Source organism: Adiantum capillus-veneris, chromosome 24, assembly GCF_014529385.1.
Source record: "Adiantum capillus-veneris isolate H3 chromosome 24, ASM1452938v2, whole genome shotgun sequence".
Lineage (NCBI taxonomy): Eukaryota > Viridiplantae > Streptophyta > Polypodiopsida > Polypodiales > Pteridaceae > Adiantum > Adiantum capillus-veneris.
Genome location: NC_140954.1, coordinates 116371852 through 116384437, shown reverse-complemented (window position 1 = coordinate 116384437; position 12586 = coordinate 116371852).

The window sequence follows — 12586 nt, the reverse complement described above, 5'->3', positions numbered from 1 at the left end:
TTAATGTTATGCGCTCATCTGATTTTGGTTTTCATGGGAGGTCATGTACATGTAAATGCAATGTTTGCAAATCAAATGGGGTGAATGCAGAATGTCTTGCCGTTGAGCACTCGTTTTCAGGGATCACGAAGTTGTGGGAATCATGCGTATGTACAAAGGCTAATGGGGATATGTTCCATAAACACACCTGCTTGATGGGCCAATGCAAAAACTGTGGTGTGGAAAAGCTCAGCCTTTGTCCACGAGAACTTGCAGAGATGACAAAGACAGTTCCACTGCAAGTCTTCGAGGACATTAAAGTTCAAACTAAGCATGGTCTAAGTAAGAGAAAGATGTTGTCACTCAAAGAGGTGGCTTTAACTGAGCTGACAGGGAGGATAAAATATGACATCAGAATCTTCATCGAGCACAATTTCACTTACAGATGGCAGGCACATCAATACAGAGAATGTTTGAAGGTGTTTCCTTCAGATACCATTATATCTGTAGTAGACTTTGCTGAAAATTACTCGTTCAAAGAGCAAAATGAAGTACAATCCATGCATTGGCATACAGATCAATGCACCATCCTTGTTCACATAACGTACATGCGTGACAACGAAGATGACAGTATTATCAAGCATATGCATTTCTACATCTCTGATGATAGGCAACATGATACACTATTTGTCCAGCATTATTTTCTTCTTTGTGATCAGTGGCTTAAAGACCAGGGGCTGAATTTCAAGAAGCACTGGGTGTGGTCAGATGGTGTAGCCTCGCAATTCAAGGCTGCAAGGCCATTTTACTTTGTTGCTAGATATTACAAACTAACAGGTACAGAGATGACATGGAATTTTTTTGGCTCTGGCCATGGCAAGGGGGAGCATGATGGCGCTGGAGCTGTGATAAAGAGAGCCCTTACACATGAACAACTCAAGAGTAATGGATTTGTTCTTAGGCAAGCTGTAGACGTGGCTGCATTTTTTACGAGAACAATGTCCAATGCTGCATGTAGCCCTTATGCACAATCCACTAAAGCAGGTCCTACTATAAACAAGAAATTTTGGCTAGTAAAAGAGACAGAAGTAGACAGGTCTAATCTATGGGGTTGTGAGAGAGTACCAGGATCTCGATCACTCCATTGCATTTCAGGCTTTTGTCGTCATGATCCTACTCAATTAAGGACCAGGCGGCTTTCTTGTTTTTGTGATGCTTGCATGAAGGGCCATTGGAGGACTTTTTCCAGCAAATCATATGCAGGCAAGTGGACACATAAGGCATTGAAACCACTCTCTGAGGTAGCAGAAGAGACTGAGGTACCAGAAGATGAAGCTGCAATGTTTGAGGGATCCTAGGATATGCCGAGTGAGTATCTCATTGAAGGTTATAACTTTGCAGTCAATGCAGACGCTGGCAATGCAGAAGGTGTAGAGTTCTTTCTTTTGAGATGTACAAAGAGAAAATGGATGACAGATTGCATCTTAAGAGATAAGTGGAAAAACAAATGTGATAAAAACACTTATGTTGTCACAGGGTGTTATTATCAACAGCAAGAGGGGGACCCAAATCACTACACTCTACTTGATGATAGGGGAGTTACTAACCTGTACTCTCACCTTGTTCGGGCAATCAAGTTTGACATGCCTTTGGTGATGCTACCTCAAAGACATATTATTTATCTCCAGAACTACATGAAACCATTTACAATGTCATGCCCTATGAAGCAGCATGATACCTATTTAACAGGCTTATATTATGTTCTATATAGCCTTCACCATTCAGTACCTCCTTACACATGTCCATTGTGATATGTATCACATAGCACACAACCACACAGAGCACATAGCATAAAATCACACACATTTCAGATAATGAGGTTACTATTGTGAACATGTTGCACCTTGAAAAAATTTAGCCAAGATAATTGTCGGAAACGATTGGGAAGAAAACATTATCAAGAGCATCCCATTCAATTTCTTGATGAATCTCAGGTAAACATGTCTCATTCTTACAATCATCTCACTCTTATGAATAGCTACCCATTGGGTGTTATGGAGTTGTGTACATGCTACTATATGTGATATGTAGCTAAGTAATGTGTCAAGATAGTCCATTGTATCTACCTAGGCTAGTATGTGTGCTATATTGTACAAGTGTGTGTATAATAGCCCAATGTCCCTGTCTATGCTATAAAAGGACTCTATTGTAGTAAGATAGCAACATGTGTGCTATACAGTAAAAGTGTGTATCACATAGCACAATGTTCCTTTCTATGATATGATGTGTGGTATGTGAAAGAGCTATATTACATATTGAGAGCACTATGTGTGCCATATAGCGTAATTGTGTGTAATAAGAGGCCAATCTCCCTATCTATGCTATTATGTCATAGTATTTCTTGCAGTATGAGTGCTATATAGCATAACTATGTGTAATAATAGCCCGATGGTCCTGTCTATGCTATTATGTGTGCCATGTAGCAGAACTCTATCAGAGGATGACAACATCATATCAGCAAAATAAAATTACATCATATCACCAAAATAAAATTACATCATTCAATCATTAAGTTTAGAGAACTTTGAACAGGTCAGTTTTTTGTATAGTAATCGCAAGTGCATTCAGTGCACAAAATGTTGTATACATGATTCCATAACCACAATCAACCTTCCTGACATACTTCTCGTTGACTTCTATAGTGTCTGATGACACGAGCAGACACACTGTCCGAAGGATTTTCAAACTGGTTCATCTTTGCATAAGCATTAGGGCTGGGTGAGACTGTCCACTTGACTAACCAAGGGAACAATGTGCTAACCAGGTAAATTGGGGGCTGGCAAATATCTGCTGGTTCAAATGAAGTAGGACAGACACAAGTCTCGGGAGGGTTGAGCAGACACTTGTAGAGTGTGTCATCCACCACCAGTGTATTATCAGAGTTGAACTTAGGATGGTGCTTCCAAAAGTCTTTCAAACACTTGAAAAATATGGGCTTTGCGTTATCTCTACATGGAGGGATCCCAGGAACTTCATTTAGATTGAAGCTCGCCTCTCTACACCCCTCTTGAACGATAATATCGAGGAAATGCTGTTTGTTCAGCCTAGGAAAGCATGCACTCAAAGCAAGTGCTAGATTGTCCTGGGTCATGCAGCTCCATAATGCAACTTGTGCTCTTTGCAGCAGTGCATGCAAAAAGATTGATGCATTGGGCCTGACCACATATTCAAATTGCATCTTTACTGTAGCATTTGGCGCAGTGACTACCTGATACCTTGATCTTGCCCAATCAAGAATACTGCTTCTCGCTATTCCTTTGTAGAAGGAGACCTTATACCTCCTTATGAGAAGCCCATTCACATCCAGTATGATGCATAAATTGTCCCTTCTCTTCTTGTCCTCAAAAGACATAGGTGGCAGTGCAACAATCTGTACTGGCATTACCACAAGACACGGCCTCTCTTGCCTCTCATATTCATGTCCATTTTTGGCCTCTTTATCAGCCTTTTTTGTACGTGCCTCATCTGTATCTGTAGCAGGCGCTCGACCCATAGGGACCTCTGGACTTTTACCTTTGGTATTCCCAACAGTGGGATCTGTACAAGACTCCGTTGTATCATGTGCAACTGCCTCTTTCGTGTCCATAGCAGCCATGAAATGTTCTCCCATTGCCTCTCCCGATTGAACTGCTCTGTAAGTGGGCACCTCTATTCCTTTCCCTGCCTCATTGCTTTGCTCTATACATGCCTCAGTTGTATTATGTGTATTTGCCTCTTTCATGTCCATAGCAGCCACGAGAACTTCTCCCATTGCCTCTCCCGATTGAACTGCTCTGTCATATGCCTCAACTGTGTCCGCAGAAGCCACGACATCACCGTTACCCACTGCTGAGCCTATTCCAGGTACTCTCTTAGTGAGGTCCTCCTCACCCAAGCCTCCCATATCTTCAACAGCGGCATCTGTACCCTTTGCCTCCTCTGCATCAACAAGGTCATCAACTGCATCACTTGGACAGACCACCTGGGCTTTAGCTGTTGGGCTTGAGCTGTGACATCACTTGCACCCACTGCCTCACGTGTTCCAGCTTCTCTCTCAATGAGGACCTCCTCACCCATGCCTCTGGTATCCTCAACAGTGTCATCTGTACCCGTAGGCACAACTGCATCAAGAAGGGCATCCATGACAGCATGAACAATACTTTCTGTTCCACCATCATTAACATTGCCATCAGCAGCAGCACATCTGTGCAAGCATCAACTTCCATAGTATCCACAATGTCATTTGTGCAGGCATCAACTACCGTAGCATCAGCAATGGCATCTGTGTAGGCATCAACTGTGGTAGCATCATCAATGACATCTGTGTTAGATTCAATAGTGGCATCTGTACCCATAGCCACAACTGCATCAATAAGGGCATCTATGACAGCATGAACAATACTTTTTGTTCCACCATCATTAACATTGTCATTAGCAGCAGCATATGTACGAGCATCAACTTCCATAGCATCCACAATGTCATTTGTGCAGGCATCAACTACCGTAGCATCAATAATGGCATCTGTGCAAGCATCAACTGTGGTAGCATCATCAATGGCATCTGTGCCAGATTCAACAGTGGCATCTGTACCCATAGCCACAACTTCATCAAGAAGGGAATCTATGACAGCATGAACAATACTTTCTATTCCACCATCCTTAACATTGCCATCAACATCAGAATATGTGCGAGCATCAACTTCCATAGCATCCACAATGTCATTTGTGCAGGCCTCAACTAGCGTAGCATCAACAATGGCATATGTGCAGGCATCAACTACCATAGCATCATCAATGGCATCCGTGCCAAATTCAACTGTGGTGGGGGTGGGTAATGTACCCTTTTCAAGTTTAGCATGGTCAACATCTGTATGCACATCATCATGCACAACATGCACATCAACTGCATTAGGCACATTTGGAACAAATTCAGCAGTACTAGTAGGTGTGCAGGGATCAACTGTATCAAAAGACTCTTTTTTTTTGCCTGTAATCCTCCTGGAAGCTGTAGCACCCCCTCTTGGATTCTTCACAGGATAAGACTGAGCCAGAGAACCTACAGACCCCTCAACTGTATCAAAAGACACTTTTTTTTTGCCTGTAACCCCCCTGGAAGCTGTAGCACCCCTTCTTGGATTCTTCACAGGATAAGATTGAGCCAGTGAACCTAAAGACCCCTCATCTAGAAACCCTGAAGAGCGAGTGCGTCTCATGCAAGTTCCTCTTTTTTCATCTTCTTGATTATCTACGACAAGAGAAAGTAGAAACAAATTACTAAACATGTACAGAAAATAAATCAAATAGTTTGCAACTACTCGATGCAAAGAATTAAGAGACATGTCACTAACAAATTCCAACACTTGATTCATCAATGAGCATGGATACAATAGGGGTGAAATAGATTGTACATGCCTTCTAAAGACATCTTCTAATTGCATGAAGTTACAAAAAAAACACACTCATTGCTTTGCATTTGGTTTCTTTCTCTTCCTAAATGAATCAAGAGGTATATCCATTGTGGGACTTCCACCTAAGTTCTTGGGAGTCGATTTCTTGCGCTTTGGTGTTGGCTTCTTCCCTGCTGGAGGGGGTGTTGCTTTCACTGCATCTGCAAAACTGCCTCATCTGATGCATCATCTCTAGTGTCCACACTTGGTGATGCTTTGGCACTCAACGGAGAATGCAACAGCCTTCTTGGAGTTAGTTGTTGCCTAGGTGATTTGACTGCAGAAGACTTTGCCATCAAGATGTCTTCAACTACTCCACGTACTGCATCCCCTACGGCAGACTCCACTTCCAGGGCTGGCTGCATCCCGCGGGTAGACTCCGCTTCAAGGCACGACTGCATCCCTGGGGTAATCAGGCGATTATTCCTTGTGGAATGCATCGTCTTGTTGGAGCAAGCATGCGATGATTGTTCTACAAAGCAAGCTATTTACAAAGACTCACTTGGAGTATCCCAAAATACACACATAAATACTGATTTTGGTACCTACCAATGGCCTACGTAGAGACTCTCTCTGTTTTTGTACTCAATGATTCTTGTATACAGGTCTCTGCTGCAATGTCTGTACCTACAAATGATTTCATTAAATGCAAGAGTTTAAACTACCAATGGAAAGTGGGCCTGCAATAGTAGTAGTAAATAATTGACACAGTGACTACCCGCACTTGATTCTTTCATCTCACTCTTCACCTTCAGAACAATCATATGCTTAGCTCTAGGGGGAACAAACATGTTGCAATCTAGTGCAGCAAAATAGCCATAGTCCCTACATACATGCACGAAGCATAGCATATGGTACACATGGGTGCAAGGTAGGGAGAATACATCCAAGCTTCTGGCATCAAACGGGAATCCACATCCTACACAATGGTAGAACCCATTAAGTGCCACCTCGCTAATGCTCTGCTTAAAATCCACAGGAGAAAAAGGCTTCATCAAACTAGCTCCCACGTTATGTGAAGTCCTCTCCATGGTAACACAAAATTTAAAGTGCTCTTATTCCTGTGCTATGTTGGTCTCTACTTCTGCAAGTAGTGCCTGTGAAACAAAGAAGACAACACATCTAATTTAAGTCTCAATAACCCAACAAAAGCACATTGCTGAAAAGAATATGCAGCGTGAATCTTATCCCTTATTTGCAATACCACATATAAGACAAGCACTTACTCTATATGCTATAAACACAAGCTTGATGTGGTATATGATATGCACTGTGCTATATAGCACATAGCACAGTCCAAGTATAATGTGCTATAAGTGCTACATAGAGTATGCACTGTAGATCATAGCAGAGAGACTTTTTAAAATACCAGATATAGCCCAAAAATTTTCTCTATATGCTATATAGCACAAGCTTGTTGGGTATATGATATGTAGTGGGATATATGAGACATAGCACATAGCATATAGCACAAATATTGTGCTATGTAGCACATATCACAATTAGAGATGTGCTATGTAGCACATAGCAAAAATAGAGATTGTGCTATATAGCACAATTCACTATTCCACACACTCGAGGGCTATATTGTGAACATATAACACACAAAATGTGCTATTTAGCACATAGCACATAAAAAGATTGTGCTATGTAGCACATATCAATATTTAACACACACTTCAGGGCTATACTGTGAGCATATAGCATACAGGTATTCTATATAGCACATATTACACATGTCCATTGTGCTATGTATCACATAGCACATAACCACACAAAGCACATAGCATAGAATCACACACATTCCAAATAGATGAGGGTAATATTGTGAACATGCTGCACCTAGATTGAACTATAAAGCACATAGCACATAACCACACATAGCATATAACCACCCACTCCATGAAGATGATGGCTATGTTGTGACCATATAGCACATAGCACATAGCATATAACCACCCACTCCATGATGATGATGGCTATGTTGTGGCCATATAGCACATAGCAGAAATAGAATATGCTCATACAATACATAACCATACAATCCATAACACTCTAACCACATAACCACATGGAAGTGAACCACATACTCCAAAACAAAGTGAAGCACATGTAGGAGGGTATGCACCTTTGCTTTAGCCACATTGGCTTCTAATTCAGAAACGTTCTCTCTAGTAGTACTCGAGAACTGTCCAATCAAATCAATCAGGTGTTGTCGAGCTACAGGGTCTTGCACGCAATCAATCTCCGTTTGCAACTTTATGGCCAAAGTGTTTGAGCTTTGAGAAACCTCAGCCCTATGCAATTCTCTGACTTGATCCTCTACCGCCTTCTTTGCACCCTCAAGTCTTGACTTATAGTCTTGCAATCTAGCCTCTGCAATATTCTTCATTTCTGCAAGTGCCCTGCTATCCTCCTCTGCCAATTGTACCAGGCATCCTCTTGTAGGCAAGCTTGACAATGGTACAGACGTACCTTCTGTTTTCAATGATGATCTGGTAGAGGCAGCAGTGGTTTTGGAACCTCTCCCTCTACCACTCATTTGCTCTTCCCACCTCTTGATCTTGTTTTGCAAGTTGTGTCTTTCTTCTGAGGCTCTCATTGCCCTCTCTGCAAAGATAGCCCAAGAAATTTGATGTTTGCCAGATTCACTGTAGTTTTCCAATGCAAAGGCCTTTGCAAATTGAGTCCCTACTTCATACATGAAGGGACCCTCCTGGTAGACATCCCAGTGTCTCCACACAAGCTTTTGTAAGAACTCCGACCGAGCATGGTATGCCTTCACTTTCTTCTGGCTACCCGAAACAGGCTTTGGGCATATAAATACAGCTTCGCAGTCCTCCTTAGAGATGTCATTGTTTCCTGTCAAGCTAGGCAGATCAACTCCCTCCAATGGAAATCCACGCTCCATATGAAATTCCTCGGAAGTACGACAAAACTTCGTATGCAGAGGTGGTTCAATGTTCCTAACTAGACTGCTGCTTGCTTGAATCGGATGCTTTGAGGAAGGTGCCATGATGCAGTCTCAAGTGATATACCTGCACATCATCCAATGAACTCATGAGACGTGGTGTGCCCTCGCTTAGAACTTCATGGGCCTGCTCTTGTAAGCAGGGCATTCAAGGTGATGTGCTATGGGATTTGCCCCAAGATTGCATGCAGCTTGTGGACTAGCAAATTACCTCTTGTTGCAAATGAGCAAGGTGTGGCACTCATGCAGCTCCAAATGCAGCTTAATGTAGCTAAATGATCCCAGGTGGGGCGCGCGTGCTCAAGTAGTAGAGAGTGTACATGTTCAATGGGAGAGACATACCTCGAAGAGAAGAGGGCGGTTATTGCAATCGTCCTTGAAGCAGCCAAGCTTGCACAGTAGAAGCTCTAAGCACAATAGACCTTGAGAACGCGCGCGCGAGAGAGAGAGAGGCGGGGGGTCAGGGGGCACTCGTGAAACTGCCAACTACTCATGAAACAAAGTGGGTGTGTGAAGGCTGAAGTTTTCAGTATAACATTTTTTAGAATAAAAATTTGGACGTCTGAAATATGGCAACAGTGACCACACCCCCAATGTCATGCTATGCTATTTAATTATATCACATATATAGCTTTCCACCTATTCATGCTTTCACCCAGATGCATGGGATGTTTGATGACACTTTTTCTTCCAATTCTCTTCTTGCATATGTACTTCTTGTTAGGTGAAACCTTGGTCTTTGATGTCCAAAAGGCATGCACCAAATCCCTTGTTTCATTGATGATAGTGGTTCCTCGAGGCAGTTGTCTCTCACAAGCACTCAATGGCAACACTTATCCTCATCTTTATTCTCCAGCCTAGAACTTGCAGCAGCTATATTCCTTCAATGGATACCCATGACAATAGAAATTTTAGATTGGTTTATTGAGGTCTTACATGTACTATTGTTCAATATCATTTTCAAAGAGGTTCTCTTCACAAAAATCTCACTTGTTGAGTGCAGGACCTTATTTTGAGTAAAAGTGTTACACACACCTGATAGAAATGTGTCTTTGACATTCTGAAATTTGTTTTTTGCAGCTCGAAACTGGTGGTCCAAGAGTTGTCGGAATATTTCCTTCTGTTCATTCCTTCATAGACCTAGTGTTTGCTTGCGCCAACATCGCGCCATCGCTGTGAAAATGTTCTTCCTTATCTTGGCTTTTGGTAATCCAAGAGCAGAAGAAGGATGTATTTATTTTCTTCTCTCTTGGTGTTTCTTTGTAGCTCAATACTTACAAAGAAAAGCTTGATTAGTTGAAATGGAATTGCTAATAGAATGGCTTTGTGTTTGTTCATCCGTGATCGGACCACCTTCCAGCTCGTTGAAAGAGAGCAGATGTGGATCACCCGAGCAATAATCTCCTGCAATAGTGTCCATTGGCAAGGATCAAGTGCGAGAGAGAGAGAGAGAGAGAGAGAGAGAGAGAGAGAGAGAGAGAGAGAGAGAGAGAGAGAGAGAGAGAGAGAGAGAGAGAGAGAGAGGGTGTCAAATCACCGAACTATAACCCCGTGGCCCCGCTCTCAACCCCCACCTCTTCTCGGGAATGGTCAGTTTCAAAAGCTAAAAAAATCTTCAAAAACAAAGAAAAAGAAATATATGGCCCCTCCCAATTCCAATTAAAAGGTCCTCCCTTTTTACACACATGAACCACCAAGCCTATGTTGTGTCAAGGATAGTTCTTTTTGTACCAACAAACCATGCTTTCAGCCATCTCTTGAATAAAGCTAAATCTCCTATTTATATCCCCCCACCCCTTTGTAAAGACGAACACTATTGATGAGCTTAATATAGTAGAACGTGTTTAGTGTTGCATCTTTGTTTCCCCCTGGTCCCATTTGCCCCTTCCTTTGCCTTTTGTCCCCCTATTTTTTGGTAATTTTTGCTTGCTTTTTTACTAAATAAGAGAAGATCTTTGGTAGGATATCAACAAGCTATTGGATGCAGATATCATATACCCTGTGAAGGAGTCAAAGTGGTTTTCACCAATGGTTATAACCCCAAAGAAGAATAAGAAATGGAGGGTGTGCGTCAACTACAAGCCGCTAAATGTGGAAGCCAAGATAAACCACTATCCGTTTCCGTTCCAAGACAAGATCTTGAACGAGATAGTTGGCCATGAAAGGTATTCCATTATGGATGGGTTTTCAGTGTACTTTTAAAATAGGGATTCCACTCGAGGACCAGTTGAAGACTACATTTATCCCTCCATGGGGTTGTTTTTCCTATCGTCGCAAGGTTTCATTTGGGTTGGTGAATGCTTACACTACTTTCTAGGATTGGATGAACAGGGTATTTGGTCCTCTCTACTTGGGCCGTTTTATCAGGGTTTTTATGGATGATATAGGCTGTTATAGCTCAAAAGTGGAGCACCTTTCAAAAATGCAGTTGTGTTTTCAAAGGCTTGATGAAGAAGTAGGTCAGTTGAACCCTAAGAAGTGCAAGTTAGCATAACCTAGAGCTCAGCTATTGGGTCATATGGTGTCATATAACGGGATTGAAGTGGATCCAAAGAAGGTGAAGGAATTGGTGTTGATGGAGCCACCATCAAATCCGCAAGGTTGGGCTTAATTTTTCCATAAGATAAAGTATTTATTGCGCTTATTTTGAATGTTGTTGTAGTATGTGTATCCTCTTCAAAATATGGCTCAATAGGTGCATGTTTTTGAATGGGATGAAGAAGCTCAAGAGGCTTTTGATAGAGTGAAAGAGACCTTGTGTCAATTGCAGATGGTGTTTTGTCCCAATCGAGAGGACAATTTCTATTTGGCTATGACAGTAGGCACGGTTGCTATTCGAGCAGTACTATTGCAGAAGGTACGGAGAAGTTACAAGCTTATCTACTTTGAGAGCAAGGTGATCAGTCCAAGAGATGCTACTTACACCAAAGCAGAGCAATGGGTCATGGATTTGGTCTTCGCTTGTAGGAGGTTTAAAGTGCATTTGATTGTGCACAAGTTTTTTGTGTTAACATCTAACAATCTATTACGAGAAGTGGTGCTACATTTGAAGCCAGGGAAGTGGATTATGAAGTGGGTGCTAGAGATACAGGAGTTCAAAATCAAGTTCAAGATAGACCACACTAGTCAGTCTCACATGGCAGACATTTTGTTCAATTAGTATGCTGATGTACCAATTTATCCAAGGGTGGTATGAGATGAAGCTAAAGAGGAGCCTAACTTAGAGGATGCTTTTACCATGTGGTTTGATGGGGTGTATCAAAGGGCATTTCAAAAAGCAGATTGAGGTGTGGTGATACAAGACCCACACTACAAAGTGATCTTTTTGAGAGATTATGATTTGGAGGATGTCCACACCAACAATGAGACAAAGTATCTCACTTTGCAACTTGGTTTGAAGCAATGCATGGAGTTCGGCATTTCTAGGTTGGTGGTAAAAGGAGATTGTTACCATATACATGTCGTAGTGATGTGTGTGAACACACTTAGGATGGCTAGGGCATTTTTTCCCTCACTAGGAGTTTTTCCCCCGTGCATTGTATATACGCCCATCACTCTAGGGATATCTATTTTTCCATTGCACACTATGTAATACACTCTCTATTGTGTGCCTTGAGCTTGCTTCGTCTTCTCCAAGTTGTGTGTGTTTTCCTGCAACCCTAATTCCAACAATTGGTATCAGAGCAGGTTGCGTCCTCCCAGGCTTAATCACCAGTAGATCCAGCACACGCCTGCTCACTTGCTCAGATTTTTTATTCAGGATCATATTGGCCTTTGTTTCCACTATAGGCAGTAATGCTCACACTATTTTGTCATTTGTGCAAAAATTTTGTCAATGTCGTTTTTGCATAACACGTCCCTTACAGTCTTCTACGGTTTGTGCTATATAGCACGTGTTGCTTCCACTTTGTTTCTCCTATTTTTGGGCATTTGTATGTCAAGTGCAGGCATTTGTCATGAGCAACAATAACACAGATGTGTTCAAGATGTTTTTTGTTGAGGACAGATTGGATGGGGACAATTACCCTATGTGGACCTACATGATGCAACATGTTCTTGTGTCAAAGGGTGTTTGGAATATTGTGTAGGGCATTGATGTACATCCTTGCTTTGAGGATGTAGGCGATGTTGAGGATGTTGCAAGTCTTGA